Below are 10,534 nucleotides of genomic sequence, written 5' to 3'. Positions count from 1 at the left end.
TCTTAATTTGATGAAAAAGGCTTGGTCAGGCAACAACTGGATTCTTTTGATGAGTTTATTCAGATGTTTGTTCAAAGAATCATGGAAAATTCTCCACCTATTGACCTACAAGCTGGAGCTCAACATGCTAGTGCAGAAGTCAAAGAACTGGTAAGATGGTTATTCTAATAAGTTATGTGGATAGAAGATAGTTTGAAATTTCAACCCTACTTGCACTTGGCTTAAAGGTTAAAAGTCAGTAAGAGCTTATTGTAGTGTACTTACAGCATCTTTAGTCAACTTCTTATTTATTCTTACTAGAGATGTGTTTTTGTAAGTAAGTCAAAACCATAATTGTTATGCAGATGAGGGTATTTAATATTTGGTAAGAAGAAACTCAAAGATGAACAACTAAGAGAAGCAAGCCAGAAATAATTACTTTAGATAATTTTACTTTTTACCTCTTTTCCCCCCTTTCACTTCTGGGGATTGAACCCAGGACCTTGTACATGCTAGGAAGGCACTCAACATCTGAGCTATTTATATTGAGACACTGTTTCTCATTGAAAAGGCTGTCCTCAAACCTGAAAACTATCCTGCCCTAGACTTCCAAGTAGCTAGGATTACAGGCAATGCCATCATGCCTGGATAAAAAAAAGTGTGAGGAGGACTTTTTCTCCTGATTTTTGTTTATTACATAGGATGCATTATCATAACAATATGAGACTAAAAAAAGAAAAATCACAAGCTGAATGTGGGAGTACCTGCCTATAATCTTAGCTACTTCAGAGACTGAAGTTGGAGGATCTCCAGTTTGAGCCCAGCCTGGGTAAAAAGGGGAAACCATTCTCAAAGTACAAACAAAAGACAAGGAAAATCATCAAAACTTATTTGCCCTTTTTATTTTTCCAAATCTTTAAAGTTTTATTCACATATGTGCATTTTTAAGTATTGTTAAAATTAGAACTTAAAATTATAACATTGTTAAATGTATGATTTTAGTTTTATATAATGATTGTAAAGTCCAAAATAATGCATTATCTATCTCCAGTTTTAGAAATATAGAGAGGCAGCTGTGGGATAATGTTGGACTTTGATTAACAGGGAACACTGTAAAGCAAAATAAGGTAGAGTTAGATAGTGGAAAAAGTGGTTATTTCTAGCCATTTCAGTCTTATTTCTCCATAGTTTATATTAAGAGGTCTGGTTTGTTCTGATTCTAAGTGGACATGCTACACTGAATTTTGCTCTTAACAGCAAAAGTAATTGACTTTTCAGGGGCTGTGTTGAAAAAAGGGACATAAGATTTTTTTTTTCTCATTTTTTCTTCATGGTTTATGCATAAGTAGAGAGATAATAATATAACAACATATTCAAAGTACCAGTGGAAGTGGTCTGTAAAGCTTACTTATCAGAGCTTTATAGAAAAGAAGAGCAGAGGAGAAAGAAAACTAGGCATTTCCACAAGAAAGTATCTGATATATTTGGTTTGAGAATGGGATGGGAACCATAGCAATCAACCACTGAATTTTATTTTATCTTTCCCCCACCTCCCACCCCATAATACTAGATATTTAACCCAGGGTCTCACCTGTGGTGAGGCAAGTCCTCTACCACTGAGCTTTATTCCCAGCCCTTTTTATTTCATTGAGATAGGGGCTTAATGAGTTGACAGGCAGTCTTTGTCTCAGCCACTCAAGTAGCTGGGATCACAGGTGTGTGCCACTGCACCCAGTTGACTGTTTTTGATCTTACTGGATGATAAGATGGAGCCAGATTGTCAGAGATTTTGGATGATGTGAGGAATTGTTGAAATATTATCAGAGAATATGCATAAAGCATTTTTAAGAAAGGTCGCTTTGGAAATGGTATTTACTTGAAAGGGAAAGAGGCTAGAAGTAGTTGAAAATCTTAGAGTATTCTAAGATAGTTTCCTAAAGTAGAGTGATGATGTAAATAAGGAATGGAGGGTTCCTTTCCCTTGGTTCAATACTCTTACAAATTCTCTTTTCCCTTTATCTATTCCAGCTTGGGAGCCTTCGATATCAATAATTTTCCCTTAGGAAAGGGTCTACTTAGTCTCATCTTCTATGAGATTTGATGTAGAGAGAAATCCTGTATTTGTTTCTCTCTGAAGAGTTATATTCATGGATCTTGTTTAGTTAAGCAGCAGATGTTTGAGAACTTTTTGTTTGTTTGTATTTTGCTGTGGGGTGAGGTATAGTCAGTCAGGATTGGAAGTGCTTACTACTTTATACAGAGTGAGAATGATTAGGATTTCTCTTTTGGTGTGTGTGTGTGTGTGTGTGTGTGTGTGTGTGTTTGGTACTGGGAATTTAATCCAAGGATGTTTTACCACTGAACTGTATCCAAGCCTTTTGAAATTTTTTGTACAATTTTGAGACAGGGTTTCACTAAGTTGCTAAGGAGTTTGCTAAGTTACTGAGGCTGTCCTAGAATTTACCATCCTCTTGTCTCAGCATCCTGAGTTGCTGGGGCTATAGGCATGTGCCACTGTGCCTACCCTTTTATTTATTTATTTTTTTGGTTGTTTAATGGAAGAGTTAGGTTTATTTTTTCTAATATTCTACTGATTAGATTTGAGAAGTTCTAAATGTCAATTTATTTTTGTTCTTGGATCATTTTATACTTTTGACTTAACCAGAGAGAGGGGTATGAAATAGTATAGATCATTAATAAAATTTTTTTGACTGATATAAACCTGCATGCAGTTTTTATGTACCTATGGCATAATAAGTCATTTTATTTCTGCCTTAAGAAAGCAATTACGTGTAAAACTATACATATATGTAGTGTGTATGTTGACTTTGAAGAGTCCTTATATCAATAAAATAGATTAATTTTGCCAATTTGAAGAGCTAAATTTACTTAAAATACTAATGTCAGTTGTGAATGACAGAATCAATAAAGTGTTTATAGGAAGATTTATTTACCTTTTTCCTGTTTCTTGTTTAATTTTAGCCAATGTATTTGTTAAAATTTGAACAAATTTAGCTCTCCAAACCTACCCATTGGGAAAGAGATGGTGCTTCTTCACCAATGATGACAAATGAGACCAGATTAAGAACTCTCACATAAGAAATATATATATATATATTTGTCATCAACTGATACTGAAATAGAATTCAGAAAATATGTTAACCAGGTGAAGATTTATGTTTCAGTAAATACCCTACTATTGCTCAACTGTGATCTACTTCTATTTTCAAAGCTGTTCTGCTCCATTTTATGTTGACATAACAAACACAGTCATTAAAGAAGGTGAAGAATAAATTTAGAATCAGCATCAGAAAACTTTTATAGGAAAAATTCCAATTATGTTGCATTCAGCTTACTGCCTGTAGAATGGCTTAACAGATCACGTTCTTTGTGAGTTAAATGAATGTCCCTTGGATCCTGGTGACTATTTTTTATTAGTGGATCTGAAAAAGTGTAGTAATATTATTTTAAAATATTACAAAATGATAGTTAAAATTTAAATTATTAAATTTGAAATGAAAAAGTAGACTTTCATACAGGGTAACCAAAAAGTGAATTTAGAATTATTATTATTTATGGTGTGACAACTAAATTTAAGCTTTATTTAGATGAATATAATATAAACTAGCATTTCATCATTTGCTAGAGTTATATATTTTTACAAAGTATTCAATGTAAAATGGAGTTTGAAAAATTTAATAATTGCTGTTTCTCTGTGAACCTTTATGATCAAGTTAAATTAAGGTGCACATTTCACTCTTTGTACTTCAATGAACTTATGCATGCAAGCTGTTGTTCCAGGAACTTACATGTCTATGAGCATTGCACCTTGAATGATGAGTATTTAGATCTTTAAAGGATTCTGAACCAGATTCTTGTAAATGTCCTTTTCTTGCTGGGCACTGTGGTACAGGACCATAACTCAGCAATGTGGGAGGCTGAGGCAGGAGAATGGCAAGCTCAAGGTCAGCCTCAATAATTTAGCAAGACTCTATCTATAAATAAATAAATGAATAAAAAGAACTGGTGATATAGCTCAATGGTGGAGAACCCCTGGATTTTATCCATAGAACCAGGAAAAATAACAAAAAACCTGTCTAATTTCTATGATGTAGCTTTAAAAGAATGACAATGTATTGAGTTGTGATAGAAAGCATTTTATTTGTTTTGTTTATTGATATGCACAGTTTTGTTCTGTAAATAGACAATAAAGTCTTCTAGATAGTCCTGATGTGTTGTCTTTAATTGGTATTTCTCTGTATTAAAAAATAAATAAATATAACTTAAGCATTAGTGGATTGGATTACAGAAACTTGTTACTAGGCAAGAACAGGGTTGTATTTATCTGTGACTACTTTTAGTTATTGTTGAGTAATATATTTTTTAGGGTTATAGTTCAGCACCCTCACCTGTTAAAAAGATAACAATTAGTTACATATATGGGTATGGTTGACTTTCTGATTAGCAATGAGTTCAGTGTTACAGATAAATAAAGGTGCTAAAATTCAGGAATAGAGGGAAGGGCATGGTGATGCGCACTTGCATGCAGTCCCAGCTACTTTGGAGGCTGCAACAGGAAGGTCTTTTGAACCCTGGTGTACAAGGCCAGCCTGGGCATCATAGCAAGACCCTATCTCTTTAGGAAAGCAAAACAAAAAACATCTGGATAAAGGATAAATGGGTAATAGTATAAATGACATGCTGAAGTCCTCTGAGGAATTTTAGCTGTACAATGTTAGATATGGAAGGTAGTTCTGCTGTATTGTTCTATGTACAAAAGAGCACCTTATTATAGTCCTGGAAGAGGACATATCACAAACACCAAGATGAGGTTCAGCAAGACTAAGGACCAGTTCTCATTCAAAAATGCCATGTAGGTAGAAAAACTTATGGGAAATAGAAGCCATTCCAGTCAGGTTTGAGTTTTTTTTTTTTTTGTTTTTTTTGTTTTTTTTTGCAGTGCTGGGGATCGAGCCCAGGGCCTTGTACATGCAAGGCAAGCACTCTACCGACTGAGCTATCTCCCCAGCCCCAGGTTTGAGTTTTGACTCTACATGAAACATAAGTTGAAAGCCTCTAAATCATAACATTGGCCTTTGTCAGCCATCCAAATACTCATTTGGAACCATGTAATCTACAATTTTATGGCATACTTAATGCCCTTGGGGATTCCTGACTTTACCAAATTTTTATTAATAGTTGTTTTTGGTGCTTTGATTCTTGGTTCAGTTTATTAAGCAAAAGCACTAGTCATTGTTTTGAGAGGCTGTGAGATTGATTACATACCTTTTTCACTGGTATTTCATGTAAAGCATCAACCACTGTAATTTTTTCTGAAGCAGAAGCTTGTCCTTGGGAATTGGATGCATGGCACTCATATTCTCCAGCATCTTCCTTACTTAGGGGGGAGAACTGTGGAGTAAAGAAGCATCTTTATTTCCTCTGGCAATCTTTTATTTTTTCCCTAGTAGTTTCCATGACATCATAATTTCCTAAGATGACTAAGGGATTTCTACAGAGACACTGCTAGAAGTAGTGCAAATTCTGTACTGGGAGACTTACTGTCTGTTGAGAGGATTCATACTCTGAGGAAATGTCACAGGTAACTTTTTTAATTTAATTTTTTATATAGACACAATATATTTATTTATTTATTTATTTATTTATTTTATGTGGTGCTGAGGATCAAAACCCAGTGTTTGACAACATGCTAGGCAAGTGCTCTACCACTGAGCTACAACTCTAGCCCTTGTGGTTAAGTTTTTAAATATTGTTGAAGTTAAAAACTGGATAGGTGCACATGCCAGTTTGAGGGAAACCTTGATAGGTGATATTTTCTGAGTAATATCTAATTATCAAAGGTCAAATAAAATATTTATTAATCACTAATCAAAATAATGCTTAGATCATTTAGTTTCCCATGAGAATTTTGCTTTGAACTTTTAGGGAAAAAAATTGAGTTCTTATTAATTCATTGGTTGTTTCTAAAACATCCAATTTCACTTCCTTTAGTTCCCTTTGAATGGGACCAGTGACTATTTGGTCAGACTGTTCCAAAGAGATGTGGAAAAGGAAGTACTTTCAGGCTGGCAGGACATTGTGTACCTTTTCCAGGTCTGTGTGTGTCTAATACTAAGAAAAAAATTCTTGTCAGCTCTTGGTACTCACCAGCACCCAGCCAGTTACTTCATGCTTTTCTGGGCCACCCTGGGTCTCAATGGCCAGGTTGTCCTGGTAACTAGGCAAGATTTATGTCCTTTGAACTCCATACTGACCCCTTTATACCTGCAAAAGCACAAGAGAAGTCAGTTCTCTGCATCAAAACATCAACTTGGAAATGACTACATTGCTGGAATTGCACATGGTGGTCATCAGACATTCTCATTGGGTTAAAACCAGCACTTTACCTACTTGTTCCATTTACCCAAACATTTACAAAACAGAGGTTCTCTTATATTTCCTCTATTTCACTTTAAGCAGCATGTTTTAACCAAAACTAATGTACTGCTCTACAAGCTTGGGGAACTCACAATGACAGACTTTTCTGCCACTAGCTACTATCACTCACCCAGTTCCTTAGAAAGTCTCCTTAATTCTGGGCCTTTCTTGCCAAACAGGCCATGTTATATTGACAAACTCTCACCCAGTGCTAGTTTGATTCTTGGGGACCTTGGGGCTCTTTCTATAATAGCCTAATAAATGAATAAACAGCATCTTGAGTCCAAAGTAGTTCTATTACATTGTTCTGAGGGCTAAGTATTCATCAAATGATTTACAGAAGACCTGAGGTCAAAAAGTCCTGCCAAATATATGGTGTTATCCTTGTTCTCTTATGACAAAACTTGCTGCCTATTTCTGTACATGTCATGAGGAGATTCAGAAGATGGGTTAAGAGTAATTCCTTTGGTTTAAGGTCAATAATGAATACCATCTTTACTTTCCTCTTCATCTTAAAGTTCACTATATAAGCTTTGGAACAGAAGAAATTGTAGTCCCTCTATGTGTACTCCTTAGCAACTCAGTTACAGAGTACAAAAATTTAAAGTTTAAAAATGATACAGGAAGAGATGTTCGTTCATTCTATCCTAGGCGTCTTTTAAGAACCAAGTGTTTATTGTTAGTATCTTTGTAGTTAGGAAGGATTTACAATTTCAGAGAGGTAGTTTACTATTCATTTTCTTCTATACTAAAGCAGTTGTTAATTTTTAAAATAGAATTTTCTCACATTGACCATTAGGGGAAAACAGATAATTCAATATCTTTCTCATATGAATGCTTTCATCTTTATAGACAAAATTGATAACTGGTATGTTTTTCCTTTAGTTCTCCAAATAGCAGGCAGAAATGGTTTATGTTAGCAGGGTTTGAATTACTTACTTAAAATTGGTCTTGGGGCTGAGGGTAGAGCTCAGTGGTAGAATGCTTGCTTCACAGGTGCAATGACTGAGGTGTGGCCCCCCAGCACATGCAACACAACAGACACACACACACTCACACACAAATAATGGATCTTAATAAACTGGGATAAGTAGTAATTTGATTCAGTGGTTAAAGTAATATCTCTGGCTTTTATTTATGAAATCCCAGAACTGTACAAATTTTTGGTGGTGGATTTGATTTGAGAAATATCTTTATTTTAATGCTTTGGTAAAGTGAAGATAAAAAGCATGCATTTTCATCTTTTCATTAACTGATTAAAAATATGGAATGCTTCATGAATTTGTGTGTCACTCTTGCACAGAGTCATGCTAATCTCTGTAACATTCCAATTTTAGTATACATGCTGCCAAATTAAGCACTTGTATAAAGGTTTTGTGCAGGATCAAAACAAAAACACTATACCACAGATGTACTGGATCTTAGCAACTGAGTAGTTGATTCCTGTCATTGCAAACTGGTGAGTATTGTCTTCTTAATGAAATTGATGATGATATAAACCCATGAGCACACTCATCAGAAGGAGCTAAGCTATGAATTCCTGTGAGTTGACTCACATCAAGGAACACCTCCTCTTAAGAAATGCAGGTGACCTGGGAATCACTGCTAATTTTGACCACAGTTCCATGCTGAAAGTCTGATTGGAAAAGGTTTGCATGTCCAACTTGTACTTTTTCAAATGTGCCAATTCAGTTGATGAAAAGAGGAGAAAAAGTTGAGACTAGGGAGGGTTGGCATATTCAAAAGAACTTTTTTATTTTTATTTCTTTTTCCCTAAGCCACATGGGATTCAAACCACAGTCCTTCAGCATGCTAGGCAAGTGCTCTACAAAATGACCTATTTCTTCAGCACTGGAGGAACCCTTTTTAGGTACACTCTAGATCCTCTATGGATCTAAGTCTCTGAAATTCTATGCAGAAAAAACAGCCCTAGACAAAGCCAATGAATTTCTAATTCATTCTTTATTTTCCTTTTCACAACAATCCTGCAAGGAACATTTTGTGCACATCATGACCCACAATATAGGGGTGTGACATGAGGGGGAAACTTTATCCATGTCTATTGAAGGAGGAAAAGGGTTGTAGCTCATCATTGAGCATAAAATGATGTCAGTGAGCATGGAGGCCAGGGGGCAGGAGGAGAGGCAGGCATATGTGGTAATTAGAATAGGCTCAGGTTGTTAGTATGAAGGTCATCAAGCCTGTAGATAAGAGCAGACTCACTATCTATACCAATCTACACTTGTTTCCATGTTTTCTTGAGCTATTCATCCAATGGAAAAAAGAAGGGTTGGGGGCTATTAACTCTTCTCCTTTTGGGTCACTTGACATGCCCTCAGATGGAGTAGTCAGGGACTAAAACTGACTTAAATGGTTCTCAGCTTTCCTGCTGCTCATTAGCACTTGGTAGCATAGAATGAGGAAAGTACCATTGTCTTGAGCTTACTCTTGACAGATTAGATTAAGGCACTAACAGTGCTGCTGATTTTTGGAGTTCTAAGTGGAAAGTTTGAGCATCAGAAACCAAGGTCTGCACGGGCTATTTTCTTGGCTGAAGTCTACTCTGGACAGATCAGATAGACATACCCCTACAGCCTGGCTGTGTCTGGATCTTGGGAACTTACCAGTATTTCTACTTATAGGATGGAGTGAACAAACATCTCAGGTGGTGGGGATGGGATTTACATCAGATCCTGTGCCATACACTCACACAACTGTGGCCTTTCAAGGTACAGTTCTTACAAGCAATCACTTGTTCCCATTCAATCTCCCAACCTCTTCAACTGTTTGTCCTCACTAACATACTCAAAAGGAAAGCAGGCTGCACTCCCTTTTGTATCTCATTGTGTATAATCTTCTCTGTGCATATTTCAATAGCATTCCACCAGGGTCACCCTGGGCCACATGATAGGCACTCTAGGGTTTTCACAGCAGTGAACTCAGTTGCAACCTCCACAAGATGGCTCTCTGCCATAGGCCTCTGCTCACAAGTTGAGAAATATGGATTACTTATGAGTTAAGTTCAGACTGCCTTTCTGCTCTATAGCTGTTTTTTTGCAAAATATGACCACTATATTTTTCTCTTTTCCTTTGTGTAATACCCCACAATGCCTGCCTGCCAGGCCTTGCATTTGTCACTGCCATCAGGCAGAGTGCTGATGTATCCTTTCTTGACCTCTATGACAAAGACCAGACTTTCTGGGTCTCTTCATGTCTCTCTAACAGTGAACTCCCTCAGTCACTTGCCTGGTTGTATAGCTGTTCTTCAGCTACTTCAATTCTGAGCCACAGAGAAGCTAAAAGGTATATTTCCCACATATACTGCCATCTTAGTTTTTTAAAACTTTAAAAACAAGTCTGGACCCCTGCGGTGGGAGGTGCCGTTCAAGGCTAGCCTCTCAGAGCTGACCGCCCAGTGAGAGACTTTCTACATAGAACCAGCCACAAGCCCCCGAACCAACGGAGAGCCTCGATCCGCAAACAGCCACTGGGATCAGGGCAGGGCAGCCAGACACATCTTCAGGTGGCTCTGCCCACTCCGGCTGCAGGCTCTCTTCTCGGGTTGATCCAAGGTGGCGGCCTAGAGGGAGACTGCACCCCCTGTCGCTCAAGAACCCAGGAGTTAAGAAGGGGAGGAATTGAGAGACTCGGACTGATATAGAGCCACGGGTGAGTCTGCCCACTGGGTAAAGCTCGGCCCGGGGGGCAGGCCCAGATAGAGGTGGCTTATTGGAGCCGGGAAGGGAAGCTAGAGTCTTCCCAAGGTAGCCTTCCACACTCCGGCAGTGAGCTCCTCCCACACGGCCAGCTGCACGGTGCAGGCCCACAGTGAGAGCACTTCAGCACAGAGCCAGTTACAAATCGTGGAACCAGTAGGGGGCTAGGGGCAGTTTTCTTTGGATACGCTGCTTTATCAGATTCCTCCAAGACATCAGGCTACTGAAGGCTGGGAGGTGATACACTGGAAATCTACCGGGACACTATAAGCCAATAGCGGAAAACTGCAATATCTCAGGGTCCCACTGACAACTGACCAATATGAGAAAACAAGGGAAGAAAATGTCCCAAACAAACCTAGATACTACATCAATAAAACCCAATGACAGCACAGCAGAAG

General features: G+C 37.6%; 1 non-coding gene across 1 annotated transcript; it reads right to left on the bottom strand.

The window, feature by feature from the left end:
* Nucleotides 1-7,675: 7,675 nt before the first annotated feature.
* Nucleotides 7,676-7,778, bottom strand: LOC124975251 (U6 spliceosomal RNA). Its single transcript, XR_007106877.1, has one exon. It is a non-coding gene; the product is annotated as a U6 spliceosomal RNA (small nuclear RNA).
* Between the last annotated feature and the right edge of the window lie 2,756 nt (nt 7,779-10,534).

Source organism: Sciurus carolinensis, unplaced genomic scaffold, assembly GCF_902686445.1.
Source record: "Sciurus carolinensis unplaced genomic scaffold, mSciCar1.2, whole genome shotgun sequence".
Lineage (NCBI taxonomy): Eukaryota > Metazoa > Chordata > Mammalia > Rodentia > Sciuridae > Sciurus > Sciurus carolinensis.
The sequence above is the reverse complement of the archived record's forward strand: the minus strand, read 5'-3'. Positions and strand labels throughout refer to the sequence as shown.